Source organism: Belonocnema kinseyi, chromosome 6, assembly GCF_010883055.1.
Source record: "Belonocnema kinseyi isolate 2016_QV_RU_SX_M_011 chromosome 6, B_treatae_v1, whole genome shotgun sequence".
Classification (NCBI taxonomy): domain Eukaryota; kingdom Metazoa; phylum Arthropoda; class Insecta; order Hymenoptera; family Cynipidae; genus Belonocnema; species Belonocnema kinseyi.
The window spans coordinates 145967962-145985037 of NC_046662.1; the positions used below are offsets into that span (position 1 = coordinate 145967962).

Genomic DNA, 17076 nt, shown 5'->3' on the forward strand with positions numbered 1-17076 from the left:
CTACAAGTAGAATTGACCCCATTTCAATTAACCTGACAATGTTTGTATCAATTAAAATGTAGAACTGTAACTTAAACATGCAAATGAATGAGAGTTTTATTCCAAATTTTTTTCTCTGCTTTTCTTAGACTTAAGGGATATATTTATACTATCTTTCGTGTTTACATTTTATCTTTCTTTTTGTCGTAATTAAATTGATTTACAGACCTACTTCAGTCTATTTTCTGCCTGCTATAACGTGTCCTTTTTTCTTCGAAGGAACGATGCAAAGGGTTACGCTTACGTATAAGACGTTTAAGAACAGGGTTGCCAGCGTAATCGGTTAGATTAAGTCAGGTTAGGCTAGGTTAGATTTATTTCTAGGTTAGGCTCGAGTTGACCCATTCGATGTAGCACACATTTGCTACTGGGAAAATATGCTTCCGAGGCTTTACGTGTAGTTCAATAAATTTCTGTTAATTCAGGTTAGGTGAGGTCAGGTTCTGTTGGGTAAAGTTATGTTAAATAAGTTGATATCAGGCAAGGGTTGATCCTTCACAGTTTTCGACATGTTTTTGAAGTGAAAATTTGCATCACTGGCATTATTTTGAAATTTATTTGCCTCAGTGCATAATTTTTCGTCATTTTTTGAGGTTATGGCTCAACCATGACGTGATGGGTGATTTTTGATACCGAATTTGAATTCAGCACCCCAAAATTCATAGGAATACGTGTGTCTTGTTACCAGATCCGCACGCTTTTTTTTGTGTGCCTGTGTAATTAAAACAAAAATTGTAGTTGAAATTGTACTTTTTTTAATTGCTTAAAAGATATCTAAATTTTGAACAAATTAAAAAAAGAGAACAGGATGAATTCATTAAAATGTTTTAAGATTAAATAAATGTTTTGAAAAAACAAAAAAGAGCCCCAACCGACACACTGTGATAAGATAGTGAATGCGGCAAGCGGCACGTACCAACTTTCAAATATAAGAAAAGACGAATTTTCAACAAATAAAGATTTTTCAGTCAGGAAAGAAAAGAAACTTGATCCAAATTGTTAAATCTAAAAGCCGCAGGAAGAATATTCTGTAAAAGAGTTGAATTTTCAACTCAAAATTGTGAATTTTTAAAAATCAAGTAGTTGCATTCTTCACAGAATTTGAAACCAACGTGATCAGTTTTCTACCAAAAAATCGAATTTTTAAGAAAAATAGTTCAATCCTCCACAACAGAAGATTCATTTTCAACCAAGCCATTTCATTTTAAACCAACAAACATTCAAGAAAGATATAAAAATTAAGAATTTTTAATATTCCAGAATTTTCAATTGTAAATTCAAAAAACCGAATTACTAAAAAAGGTCTCCGAATTACACACCATTCAAGTACAAATCTTGAAAATTTAATGATGTGCAATTCCATACTCTTTAAGTTAAAATTAAAATTATTTCTTGAAAAAAAGATCATACTCCATCTTCACTCCATTGGGAATCGAACCACAAAACTGCTGATTTCCGGTCAGGTGCTTTTCCAATTAAGCTATTAGAGGGATCAGTATAAGAACTCTTAATTCAAGAACATAACGCTAATTTTTAGCTAGGTGTTAATAAGCAGATAAATTTAAAAATTTGAAAATAAATACTTTTTAAGGTTAAACAATTTCCGATTCTTGAAGCAGCATGTTTTTTTTCAGTTTTTATCGCAGAATCTGAAAAGAGAAAGGTATATTCTGTTGCGCAAACATTTTGATCACACCATTGATTGCGTGACGCATATTTCAGATTACATTGCATTTATTTTTGTCCTTTTAGGAAGAAGAAACTAACTCATCTGTTGACAATTAATACACACATGAATACAGTGATCATACTACACTACAAACATCTCCTTTACCTGCAATAGAAAATTTTTACTGTTACGAGATGAAAGCCTGTTCCAATCAATGAAATAAAAAAAAATCGCAAAATGGTTTTAAATAGCTGAATCAATTTTCTGATATAGTTTACAAACGAAAATACAAAACTTCAGGGAAATGGGGTAATATTGTCGATAATAAAGGTAATCTTTAAGTTCTATTATTTTAATAATTTTTTATTTCACTCAAGTGGCCGTAATCCTCTAACTACAGGCAAGTCGGGCGACGCAAGCAACCACCAGCATGGCAAGCAGTCAAGTATCCCCCCCCCCCTCCCCCAGGATTCAAATATAGCCAAAAAAGTATACGCTCCTTCTCCCGCTGCGTTCGTCTTCACGAAAACTGAAATGGGGAACGATTTTTTTGCCCGTTCCAGGTACAGAAAATTCACTATATTTTCAAATAACAAGAAAAAAACAACAGGACCATTTTTTCGAAAAAAGGGCTCTAGTCGTATACATGTATAAGCCTTTAGATTATGTAGTAAAAATATTACATCAAACAATTCATCCCTGCAGACGTAATTTACTTTATTTTAAAAATGTAATAATTTGAAGCACCTTAAAAATGCCTTTACTCAAATAAGAAAGAAATAGAGTCACAACACATTTGAAATGATAGTTGATAGCAGACCCATGCATCGCCCCCACTTTTCTGTTCTCTTACGATCCGGAGGGTAAATGTCGGTCAAACTAATCCAACAGATAGCGCCAAAAAAGTAGATCTGACTTTTGCATTGAATTGCATTAAGAAAAGGCAAAAATATTTTAAAACTTGATGCTGTTTGAAAATAAACTGAAAAAATAAGAGTAACTATTACTAATTATTAAAAAAAGAAAAAAACATTAAAATATGTAGTGTAATATGAATAAAATTAAATTTTAAGATACATTTTGAAATCAGGTCGTACCTTTACAATCTTAACAATTTCAAGTTTTGAAGGAAATATTTTTTTAAATTAATGGTAATTGCAATTAAAATGTTTGACGGAATAATTTTGTAAAAAGTCAATGACAATACTGGTAAATGAGAAAATGGATTTAATGTTAATTAATATAATTTAATATAATGTATATATTTACTTTAATTGAACCGAACATCATGTATACATTTATAGAGTTTAATCCTTTATTTGTTTCTAAATCTTGAAAGCTTTTTTCTCGTTGTATTCAAACCCTAATAATTTTATTAAAAAATTTAAATTTAAAGAAGATTTTGAGTTAAAATGTTAAATATTTTTGCAAACCACATTTCTAAAATGAAAGTACTATAAACTATTAAATTTTATAAACAAACGTACCGTACTCATGACGCACAATGGGAGGAAATTCACTTTTTTATATCTCGATCCCCATTTGAAAGAAATTGAAGAAATTTGCGATTTTAATGTCTAGCGTGATTCTTAATTTCATGCATGCTTCGATTTTGAGGTTATATTTTTTTCAGGTATATATAATATGCACATTATTACTATTATATACATTACTAATGTTAATAATATGATTATAAAATATTATATTAATATTAATAACTAGTAGACTATCTTTTAATAGAAATAGTTAAACTTTCAACCGAAGCAATTAGTTTTCTGCACAAAAAAATAAATTTTGAATAAAATACATAAATTTAAAAAAAAATTCCAAAAAAAGTTTGTTTTCAACAAAATAGTAAATTTTTTAAACAAAAAGTTAAATTTTCTTCCAAAAAATTGAATTGTATACTAAAAAAAGGTATTTTTAATAAAATAAATGAACTTTGCACAAAAGAAATTTATTTTCTACCAAAATAGACGAGTATTCAATAAAATACAACAATTTTCAACTAAAAAAGATAACTTTTTAACAAAATATAGAATAGTTCCATTTGTATTTAAAACATTTTTTCAAAACAAAAAGATTTTTCTATAAGAGCAGCAAAAAGAATACAGTTGCTAGTCGAAGAATATTACTTAAGTTATAATTGTATAGTACACCAGATTTTAACAACTTATTCTCCTTTATTCGTAATGTGTCTCCTAAGGGGTTACATGAATTCCATTCCTTACAATATTTTCGCATCTTAGCCTACTTAACTCTTATATTATCATTACTTACAATCTATACGCTTCTAATCTAAGCGACTTCCGTTTCCTTTTTCTTCCACTTTTTTATACCTTCATTTGCCTTTTTTCACATGCATTCTTTCATTCTCTCTCATTCGCTTCCCTAGCATCCTCCAACTCCTTCATCCATTCTTCTCCTAGAATCTTAAATACATTCTCTTTCCAGCTTCTTTTATCTTACACTCCTCTCCTAAATCCTTACAATACATGCTCCAATGTTTCCTCCTCCCATTCACATATTTACATTTTCTGTTCTCTTCTTTTTCCCAATACATCCCCTACCTTACCTCGTTTTCCAATCTAAATCTTTCTATCCTGGTTCACCTTCTCTCTCCCCATCCCTTTTCTAAATACTTTGGTACTCCTTCCTTTTTTATCATCTTATAACATTTATTCTATTTTCATACCTCAATCATCCCCCATCTTTCTATTAATTATCTTTCCTTCTACTTTTTTCCAATTCTTCATAGTTTACACCAATCCCGTCTTCTATTTCTCAAGCATTAAAGAACTCCCTCGTTTCTTCTTCCCATCTCCTTAGTTCGATCACCCTCCCTCTCCTCTCTTTTACCATTCCTATAGTTCCTTCCCTCCATATTACCATACTTCAATTGGAATCTGATCTATACCAGGTGCCTTTCCATCCTTCATTATTCCTAAAACCTTAACTACTTGTTTCCTTGCTATGCGCTCTTCCTCATCTCTTTCTCTAAGCACATATTCCTCCCTTTCTAACTTTTCTCTCTACTCCTCATAGCAAATACAAAAAATATTTCTTCTATTCTACCATTTCGATATCTTGGTTTACTCTTTTTCTTTCTCTACTCACTACCTTCTATACCTCTTCTTCCGTCCTAGCCTTCTCCGCCTCTTCCTCAAACCTTTCATTCTTTTCCTCTTTCTTTTGATCACACAACTCAGTCTACTCTTTCTTTTTTTCCTATATTCTTCCCCATTACTTTTTTCTCCACTTTCTTAATTCCTTTCTGATCTCCTTTTTTCTCTCTTTACAGTCCTCATCCCATCCACTTCTATCTATTTATTTCTCCTATCATTTTTTCCATCTTCTCGTCCACATTTTCCTCTCCCGTGTTGATATTTCTGACCTTTTCTCTAAACTCTTTCCATCCCTTGACCAATCCCCTTTCCTAAACTTTAAACATTTCCTCCCCTTTAATTCATATTTCTATTGATTTTCTGTCTCTCTAATGTTAATATTAAGGGAAAGTGATCCGAATCAATATAATCACCTACATCTAGTTTCTTGGCCTTCTCTTTTAACTCATTATCCACTATCACATAATCAATTAATGTTCCCCTTTCACCTCCTGAGCGTGTACATACCCTTTCTCATCTTCCTCTATATTTCCGTTTAAGATAAACCATCCCAACTCCTCCATCTCCTCAAAAACTTTTTTCTCTCCCCACTTAGTACCTTATTTTTGGATTTTCTTCCTCTCACTCCTCCCCAATCCCTTCCTCCCCTGTCTCCTGTTCTCGCAATGAAATCCCCACCTATTATCAGCCTAATCTCTTCTGTATTTTCTTTAATCATTCCTTTCCTCTCCTAAGCTTTCTCCTGCATATCAACGTTCACATAACCCCCAACTACCTTCCACTTCTCTCATCCCATCTTCACCTCTTCTGCTATTAATCCTTCGTTCGGTTTTTTCCTCTCTTTCTTATCTTTCCCTGTTATACACTCATTCCTTACTCCCATCACCATACCTCCCATTGCTCTGCCCTTTTTATTTTTCCTCTTTGAATTTTGCACTTGCCATTTGTAACCTCTTGGTAACCTTCCCCTTACTCTTTCCCATTCCTTCTTATCCAGCCACATCTACAACATTATGACTACATCCCATTGTACCAAATTTCCCATAAACTCCCTATCCTTTCTCTCGAATCTTGCTATATTCCAGTAACATATCTTCTATTCTTCCATACTTTCACTTCTCGTCTGTTTTCCTTCTTACTATTTCTTATTTTCCTATCTCCCGTCCCTTCCTCTCCTAGTTTCCCTGCACCTCATTTCTTACTATCTGTTCCCCTTCTTTATCCCGACCCCACCATACTCCGTCCATCTGCATTCTCCCATACTTAATCCATGTTCTTCTTCTCTTTTTTCTTTCCTCTTCTGCTGTTTTCCTTAACTTATACTGCATCCTCCTTTCTATCCATGTCAAATCATCCTCTATTCTTTCGGAGCTTCCATATAACATCCTCTTCTTTGTCATTACTTCATTTTTATGTTCCCATTTCTTCACTCTCACCAGTGCCATCCTGTCCCCTATTCGCTCGTCCCTTCCTACACTTCTCACTTCCTCTTTCTCCAACTTCGCATCAATTCTTTTTAGCACTTCTTCCACTTCTTCCTTTAGCTACTTCCCCTCTAATCTTATACACTTCATCACTATGTTTCTTTTTCTTTCTTCCCTCTCTTTCCTTTCTATTCTTTGTTCTATTTTTCTCAGACTTTCCTTCTCCGTATTCCCACTCTCGCCCCCACCAAAATCCCAGTTTGAGCTTTTAAGTTTCTTTATTCTACCTTGCGTCTCCTCTACCTTTTATTCTTATCTTCCTGCTTCTTTAGTTTTTGTCCCAATGACTGCATCCTCTTTTCTAACTGTTCCCTGACTTCTTCCCATTTCTTTCTTTCTTAACTTCAGCCATTTCCCGCCTAATTTCCTTCTTTAATTCCTCTCCCCTTCTCTCCTGCTTTTCTTCATAAATCCCCCTTATCTCTATCACCACTTCTAGAATTTCCTTTAGTCCTTCTTCTTTCATCGACACTTCATTTTTATCTCCGCTACCGTCAGCACCCTTATTGTTATCGCTTTTCCCTACCAAACTCTGCTTTTCCGGCGGCGATCTAATCATTTTTTGATATTTTAAGCTCGCACCGATATCTCCCTTTTGATAAAGGCCTCAATCGATCCCACGCTTTTTGCTCTTAATCTCTCCTTTTCTACAGTTTTCGTGTACTTCCCCCTTGTTTTCCTTTCTTTTATCTCCTCTTTCGGCGTAGTAAACACTTCCTGCTCTAAATCTGTTTTTTTCCGCGATGATACTTACTCCGCTACGCATGAATCCAATTCAAATGCTCCCGCCTTCTAGCCTTCCCTGTCTCTATCTATCGTCACGGTCTAGTACCTGTCTCGTCTTTCTCCGCCGCTACCCAACCCTACTACTGCCAACCCGATCAACCCAGTCCTCCCATCCTGTCACAAATTTCCAAACAAGCTAACCTCAACTTCCGCATAGATCTGTCTCAATCCTCGAAAGTATCTACACCCCCTTTTCAATCTCACAATCCCTCAATTAATCTCTCACATCTTCACCCTTCTATAAACTTCCACAATCCAGTTACCTCAAATTTTATCACAAATTCCAGAAAAACTCAGCATCAACAATTCCTACTACTTTACACTTTTATGCCGGAAACGGAAGTGCTTCAACAATTTATTAGATAATAGTAATAAGTGCGAGAATGAATTTGCTACCGTAATTGTGAGATTAAATCAAATTGATATTGAATTAGGGTAGCAGAGTTACAACAAAATATTAAATATCAGGTCGCAAACCTATAAAGCACGGGTTATAATTAATTTACATAAAATATAAGTTTAAATGTTACATGTGTAATTGATACGAGCAGTTTGTTCCAAAGTCGGGCGCCCCTAACTGTGAGAGGCCGTTGTAATTTACATGTTCGGTGCTTTGGAACTAGGATTACCTTTTTTCTTTCTCGAAGTTTGGAAAGGGCAGAAAGATTTTTATCAAAAAATCTGAATAAATTGTAAATATATTATGGGGCTTCAGTGTCAAAGAGATTGTATAAAAAATTACCCATGAAATAACTGTCTTCTCTTGGCTACATTCAGAAACCTTGCTTTTTTCGATATGTTGTTAGATGTACATGTTTAGGTAAATCATAAATTATAAAAATAATAAATGCATTAAGTGCTCTCTCATGCTTAGAATTAGGCTCATCTGCTATGTCATCATATACTATGCAACCAAAATCAAAGTGTAGCAAAATTTAGGTATGAACCAGTAGTATACGAGTGGAAACAGGCAAGGATTCTTTGTTTCTCTTGAGGTGGTACAGAATTGAGCCTCCCGCGATCAAAACGGGACACACTCGAAATTTTTTTCGTTTTGCTCGCTCTAACTCCTTCAATAATAGGACTACTTGGGTTTACCAGTAACAATTAAGGAGGAACCATCGCTACTGCCGAGATCAGTCGACTACCCAATCGTAATACCTACACTCGTATGACTTACTGAGTTGAAATCTGGCAACATTTTATCATCTCCCGGCGAGATTATTCAACGGCTGACTCAGATCTACATTGATCGCTCCTCGCGATGTTGTCAGATTGCGATAGTCAACGTTCAGAAGCGCAAGTTTCGTGATTAATTATTATTTTTCATGTTTATGCAGGAACCAAATGGTTAATATTATTTTTGCACCTCAAATTTGAAATACTTGTTTTTCATTAAAAAAATTATCAATAATATCTTAATGGTGGTTACTTAGATATCACTCAGTAAAGAGCTCAAAAACGCCATCTTTCATAAGACGTGATGTTAAATATGACGAAATTAAAAACTTTATAACTTATTTATAAAATACCCTAGGCTTCTAATATTTTAACTGAGTACTTTTGGGGACCATATTTAGATATCGTGAAAGTTTGGTTTAAATGGTAATGAAAATTCTTGTAGCGATAGTACCTCCTTAAATAAAGACCTGACGCTCGACCGATACACGTGCGAACTCGTTCTAAGGATGTGTCTAGTGTAGGCGAAGATCTGGCCTGTTGACACCACGATCAAAACAAAGCACGATTTGTTGCCATTTTCCTTATATGGAAAATAGAATACAGGAGCACAAAGAAGGTTGAGAATATCCTTTCTTCCATTCTTTCTATTCCTCATTTCTTAGCAAGGTTATATTATATTCGGAAATTTGAAAAATTGATCGAATTTTCAATAAATATTTATTTTTCTGCTTATATCAATTCAACATTATTATTAAACCAAATAATTTATTCTTCGGGATTGTGCAACCAAATGATTCGAAATTGTTTTTTGTGCAATTATTATTTTGACCGCATCAACTGGACCTTCGCCTCCGCTAGAAATATCCTTAGAACAAGATCGTCGTGTATCGGTCGAGCGTCAGGTCGTTATTTAATTGTTATTCGTAAACTACAAGTCAGAATTACTTGCCGTTTTTCCAAAAATTTCTTTGAACCCTCCTCAAATTTTTGGTGAAGATATGTTTCAGTTTTTTCGAAATTCGTCAGCGAAATGAAGCGTTTGGAAATGTCAATGCGTAATGTACGACTTGAGTCAGGAATAAATTAATGTAAAATTTTTGGAAAAAAATCAAAATTTCACCATTACTGTTATTTTTGGAACAGTTATATGCATGTTCCCGACAAATTTCATCCCGATATTTCTATTATTGAAGGAGTTACAGCGAGCGGAACGCAAAAATATGATGTTTAATTTTGTCAAAAAGTAAGAATTTCGTGATTATCTCGAAAACTAAAAAAGTTACAAATTTTTTTCACGGAACAAAATATGTGGAATGACATTTTCTATTAAGATATGTTCCAAAAAATACAAAATCCGACTTTGAAGAATCAAGAAAGAGAATAACCAAGAGACCAACTTGAACCAAGCAATTTCGAGCGCGTCCCGTTTTGATCGCGGGAAGCTCAATTCTAAATGTTACCTGCTTTTTCCAGGATAGGGTTCTGTTCAGTATGTATCCAAGATCTCTTACAACCTTAACAAAATCTACAATCCGCCCACTGATCAGTAGTGGTGAGAGTCATTATCGCTTCAGAAGTTGGGTAAGCGATGGCCCAATCAGTATTGCCTTCATTTTAGAAGGATTGAGTGAAAGCCGATTTGTACTGGCCCAATGCACTACCCTATCAATATCTTCCTGTACGAGAGCAAGGAGATCTGTTAAAGAAGCAAGAAGACGCGAAAGATAAAGTTTGAAGTGATCAGCATACTTTTGGTACTTACAATGATCCAGCTCTCTACCAAGATCCGAGGTATTCAAGGTAAAATGGAGAAGAACAAGTATGGAACCTTGAGGAACACCACACCCTACCTCTTTCCAGTCAGACTGCACGCCTCTACTATTTTTAACTCGTTGGAACCTACCATTCAAGTATGAATCAAACCACCCAATTGCCATGTCTGACAGCCTAAAGGACGTCAACTTAATCAGGAGCAGTTTATGGTTTACAGAGACAAATGCCTTGCAACAATCGAATAATACAACAATCGTAATCTCTTTATTATCTAATGCCATTTTATAATCATCGGTGACTTTAAGCGTTACTGTTAGAGTACTGTGTTTTTCCCGGAAGCCGGATTGCATTGTATCGATTAAGTTTTGAGAATCCAGATATTCATATAATTTAATGTGAATTTTTTTTTTAATCTTTTGAAACACTTTGACATTTTTAAAGATTTATAAAGTACTTTGGAATTATTTTAAAGAACCCTGTCACAACTGTCAAAACTCTTTTAAATTCCTTTGAATTATAAAGATGAATTGAACATTCATTGACATCTTTTTAAAAATCCTCAAATATTTAAAATCTTTTTAAATCTCTCGAAAATTCCCTGAAATGTTAAAAAATACCCTGATTTATTTCAAATCTTTCACTATTTCATACTACAATATTGAAATCAATTGACAATTCCTTGGAATCTATTAAATATCCTAAAATATATCGAATCTTTCAAAATCTCATTTAAATTACAGTAATTAATTCAAAATTCCTTGGAAAATTTAAAAATACTCTCAAATATTGCAAAACCTTCAAAGTATTTTAACATAACTTCAACTTTTTTTAAAAATATTTTAAAAGTAAGTACTTTTTAATTTTGAAAAGTAACGCTGCTAAAGTCTTTACAATTCTTTGAAATTCCTTAAAATTATAAAAATAAGATGAAAATTCCTAGACATCTTTTAAAACATTCTCAAATATTTAAAATCCTTTAAGATCTTTTGATATTTCTTGAAATTTGTTAAAGCTCTTGAAAATTCCATGAATTTTTAAAAATAACCTGATATATTTAAAAACCTTTAAAATCTCGTAGTAAATTATTGAAATCAATTCAAAATTCCTTGGCATCTATTAAAATATCCTAAAATATATAACATACTTTCAAATATCATATGAAATTGCTGTAATTAATTGAAAATTCCTTGGAATCTTTAAAAAGTCTCTCAAATTTTCCAAATCCTTAAAAATCTTCTGAAGCACTTAGAACTCTTCTTTAAGATTTCAAAAATACTTTGGAATTTTTAAAAATAACAATTCTAATTTTTCTTTCAATTCTTTGAAATTCTTTGCCATCTTTTAAAACATCTTCAAATATTTAAAATCCTTAGTAATCTTTTGAAATCTCTTGAAATCATTTAAAGCTTCATATTGAAATCTAGAATACGGAAAAATTTCAAAAAGTTAAATATTGAAATTTTGGTGGATTATACTTTTGAAAATGAGATCAATAAAAATTAAAAGCTTTCAAAATTTTATTTTCAAACATTTTTAACTATTAAATAAGAATGATTTGTAACTCGATAGGGTTCAATTCTTTATATTTTGAATTGTGAACTTGTAAGTTTATTTACTAATATACAAACATTTAAATTTTTAAGGTTTTGAAATTTTTTGTTTTTTAAATTTCAGTCTAAAATAATTTCATTCAGTGATTGTCCAATTGAAAAACATACGTTTCAATTTTGAACGCGTTCAATTTATTTATGATTATTAATTTTTTAGAAATAAACTTACAAGTTTACAACTCGAAATTTGAAGACTTGAATCCCATCGGGTTAAAAATTATTCTTATTTAATAGTTGAAAATGTTTGAAAATTAAATTTCGAAAGCTTTGAAGTTTTATTGATACCCGTTTGAAAACTCTAATCTACAAACATTTCAATATGTAAAAGAATTTCATAGAATTAACAGAATTTTAGATCGGTTATTTAAAAAAATTCCAAAGTACTTTAGAATTCTTGAAGAATGTTCTAGGTATTTCAAAAGTATTTTAATATTTTAATTTAAAGGATTTGAATTATTTCAGGGTATTTTTAAAATTTCAAGGGATTTTCAGGAGCTTTAAAAAATTTCAAGAAATTTCCAAAGATTTTTAAGGATTTTAAATATTTGAGGATGTTTTAAAAGATGTCAAGGCATTTTCAATTCATTTTTATAGTATAAAGGAACTTCAACAAATTAAGAAAATTTTAGAACACTTATTTTTTTAAGTTCCAAAGTACTTTAGAAATCATAAAAAAACAGTTCTAGATTTTTCAAAAGATTTTGAAGGATTTTAAAAACTTGAGAGAATTTTAAAAAAATTCCAAGGAATTTTCAATTGAATATAGTAATTTAATATGAGATTTAAAACGATTTGAAATATTTCAGGGTATTTTTAAAATTTCAAGGGATTTTCAAGAGCTTTAAAAAATGTCAAAAGATTTCATAAGATTTTAAATATTTAAGAATGTTTTAAAAGATGTCTAGAAATTTTCATCTTATTTTTATAATTTTAAGGAATTTCAAAGATTTGTATAGACTTTAGTAGTGTTATTTAAAAAAATTACAAAGTACTTTAAAAATCTTTAAAAAAAGTGCAAGATATGTCAAAATATTTTGAAGGTATTGCAATATTTGAGAGTATTTTAAAATGGGATGAACTTCTGATTAGGGTCCACCTCCAAAATCGTTCAAACTGGGTTTTATGTATTTTGATGCTCTGATTACGAATATGATAGTGAAAATTCCCGCAAATTTTATTTTCAAGGTAAAAGGTGATAGTATCCAATGTACCATTGGTGATTTGTCACATCACGAACCACTTCTCCAGCTCACCCTTTAAAAAACACGTGCTAGTGGCTGGTCACAGAAGAGTGATTGGTCACATCACGAACCATTTTTCATCTCGTTTATCAAAAATACGATTTTTTATATTTGTGGTGCTATCTTCGCGGAGGTTCGTTTTTGTGCTGATTGATTGAAATAAACGCAAAAAATTTATCTAAAACTCCGCTTTTTTGGGATTTGACCTTGAAAATCAAATTTTCAACAAATTTGGACGTGGATCCAAACGCATTGCCACCTTTTATATTAATACCTGCATTAAATAAAGTTCTTTTCATTCTAAAGTCGTTGTCGAAGTAAATCTAATTCGCAGTCGTCTGTCTTCGAATAATACCTTCCTGATCATCATTTCGCCATCCTTGCAGATCAGAAAAGGGATTTAACCGGAAAATTAGATCCATTGCGATTGAATGTGACTTTGTACGAATAGAAAATGGGTGACGCAAACTCGAGAAAAAAGGAGAAGTGACGCTTTCAAATTGTTGTTGTTATAAATGTCTTCCGGCTTTGTGCGCGCGAGTTAGGCCTAGTGTTTAGAGTATGGCTCTCTCTTCAACAGAGTATTGTTAGTGCAAACTTTGTGAAAGTGCTTTCAAAGTGAGTATCAGTGTGTTGAAAGTGTACATTGAAAATGGCTCCCGGAAAATGCCTACCGGATTACACAGAGGATGAACACAGGATCATCTTAAACAAGATAAACAAGAGTATGGTGGCGAATAAAGCAGAGTTAATTGCTCGAATTTACGAAAAAGATGTCGGTGAAGCTTGGGGAGATGCCTCTAGTAATAGGTCGGTGAATTCAGAATCTAACTGGGGTGATAAGGATTTTGAATCGTTGACGACCGAGTGCAGTTCCTTAACGCAAGAGCTGGAAGCAGCTAGAATAGAGATTGAAATATTGATAAGTGATGCTCCAAGGGAAGCTGAAGAAAGAGAGCGTGAAAGAAATTTCGAAAATGTTAGATTGGATCGCCAATGGTTGGCGCAAGAGTTGCAAGAAGCAAGAATAGAGTAGGCCAAACTTAGGAACCGAGAACCTGACCCGACACGTAGGAACGACGAAAATATGGCCAGACGAGAATTGGCAAAGAAAAAAGAACAAGATAGTCATTGAGCATTTTAAATGAAGAGAATACTAAAAATAACGACAAGAAAAAATGATAAAAGTCAAAATAATAACCAAGATTTCCAAACGGGAATCCTAGATTTTTTATTCAAGTTTTAAAAATAATAATAATTATAAAAATAATTCTGGATTCCAAAGAAGTCCACGATTTAATAATAATAACAATAATTTCAGAAATCAGAACCCAGTACGAAAACACTAGGCATAATAAGAAAGGCGCAAAAAATGCAGGTCGACAGGATTTTGTGGATCCAAATTTAGGAAACCGAAATTTTAATTACAAATCGCGATAACCAATTGCATGCTATAATTGTGGGAAAACAGTCCATTTTCGACGTGATTGTTGGTATAGTATAGATCAGAGAATCGCAAGCGGTGGTTATTAACGACGGATAATAATCAGCGAAACCAAAGACCGTCAGAATAACTTGAAAAAGACAAAAACGAATAGGACGAAACAAGATTTCACCTTGTGATCGATTCTGAAGATCATAAATTTAAAGTGTTAGTTGATAATGGTGCAACTCACTCATACATAGGTGAAAAATTGATAAAAACAATTAAAGCGTTAGACTATGAAATTAAAAACCCGAAAATCATACATTGATGGTAGCAAATGGGCAGAAATTAAAAATCACAGGACAAGTGTGGCTTCATATTAATACTAATAATACAATAATACTAATAATAATACTATATTAATATTAATACTAATACTACATAATGTTAATATAATATATGAAACGACCGTGCGAACCCAGGACTAGGAGAGGGGAGAACACCACTTCCTAGTCCTAATACCCAAAACCTGGGCACCAGGAACCCAGTCTTGTGCTCTCGGCGCCCCGATACGAGTTACGTTCGGCTCTCAACCCCTTTGCTGTACTCGAGCCCCAACAACGCCTTCAGCTAGGACGAATCTTAGGCCATCAGCCCCGCCTCACCTAACGGCACCATCAGCCAGGAGTACCATCCTGTTCTCGCAGTAATCTTGGCTTCAACGCCCGGGTTCACCAAAAGAATATCCTCGCCCGATCTTGGCTTCGCCGCCCGGCTCGGGCCTGAGGGATACTTCTCGACTACGATGTAAGTTTGGTTTAATAAATCCTTTTATATTAACCCTGTTTACCTGTTATTGGCTTCACCCATTCTCTCGACGATCCAAATTCGAAATCACATCTCTTAATTTGCGAGATCCCTCACATCGCTGATATTCAAAATCAATTGAATCATAGTCAATAGCATCACAATCGATCGGGAGATATTCCAGCCGGTGTTATATTACGTGGTGAGCTTCCGAATGAATTTGTAAAAAGCACACAATGGATTAATGGACCACAGTGGATTTGTCAAAATGAAACGAACTGGCCGAATCTTGAGCTAAACAGTTTAATCGAAGTGCCAGGAATAAAAAAAGTTTTACTCCGTGTTACTAACGCTACAGAATACGATCTTTTACTTAAGTAATCTTCTTATGACAAACTGAAACGAGTGATCGCACATTGTATGCGTTTAAAATTTCAAAAACAACATCAGGGTCTTTTAAAGTCCGAAGAATAAAAGTAAATTGCTTTCTCTTGATCTTTTTTTCTTAATAATGATGACATTCTTTGCATAAGAGGAAAACTAGAAAAATCCTATCTTTCATACTCACAAACACATGCAATTCTTCTTCCTCAATCCCATTATGTACCAAGCTTAATTATGGGCTACACTTTATGCGTTGCAACGTAACTTCTGGTTACCTGTCGGACAGAATCAAATACGAAAAATAATTCGAAAATACATAAGATCCTTTAGGGTGAATCCGTAGATAACAGAAAATACGATAGTGGATATATCAAAAGCTAGCTTAACTCTAGCTCCACCATTTTACAATGTGAGTGTCGGCTACTACTGACCTTTTTACATTAAAAAATAAATAAAACAATTTCGAAACGATACGCGTGTGAAGGTCTATGTAGCCGTTTTTGTGTGCCTCGGCATTAAAGCCGTTTATCTCGAAGTTGTTAGCGATATGACGAGTTAACGTTTCGTTTCAACACCAAAGCGATTCATTGCTCAAGAAGGTAAACATTAAAATATCTACATCGAAAATGGAAGAAATTTTATAGGAGCACAGATCCTCCTCCACAAATGTGTCAACATTTTTTAACAATTAAGCCATAACGTGGTACTTTATTTCTCCTATTCATCCTCATTCATGGGGTATCTGGGAATTAGTAATTTAAAGTTTTGAGCACATCATTTGAAACCATTAGTTTTCAACTTATTACTTGCTTTTGAAGAATTCACAACGTTGTCATAGAAATTGATGGAATATTTAATTCACACCACCTTACTTCCATACCCACCGATCCTGATGAACTCACAGTTCTTACACCTGGCCATTTCTTAATTAATGATGCATTAACGAGTTTACCTGCTGTCAATTGTACTGAAACTTCAAACAACGGGCTATCCAGCATATTCTGTTTTAAACAATTATGAATAAAAATAGTTGCGTATAAATAAAAAACATATTACACATTTTTAATCAATTACGGTGACTTTTTTGCCACAAAAATGCTAAAAAATGGTCAATAAGTAAATATAAGTAGTGATAGCAAGCTTTTGTTATAAATAAATATTGATTGATTAATGCAAAAAGACGAATTACACATGATAAATGAATCATATACACTTATTTGTGATAAAAATTCCGAAAAATGACCGTAATTGTACTTTACGGTACGCTATTTAATCCTCTGGCACAATCAACGTAAACTGAACTTGGCAGGATTTATTTGGAAAAAAACTGCAGTCCACTTTTTAGCCCGTAAAAACAGGCTAAAATGGTCCACTTTGAGGGGTCATAACTCATGACCTATCACAGGTAGGATATTGTTATTTTTTTTGTAATTACAGGAAATTGTGTCTAATTTCACTCACCTGTGTTAGCGGATTTTTTTAAAACAAAATTTGTGCAGAATTTTGTTTTCTTTTTTCTGTTGGACATTTTGCTCCAAAATGCAATGGGA

The 17076-nt window shown here is 33.2% G+C and overlaps 1 protein-coding gene across 3 annotated transcripts in view; it reads right to left on the bottom strand.

The window, feature by feature from the left end:
• The window catches only part of LOC117174091 (ubiquitin domain-containing protein UBFD1-like), a 219206-nt gene that overhangs the window by 105331 nt on the left and 96799 nt on the right, over positions 1 to 17076 (bottom strand). The window lies entirely within an intron of this gene.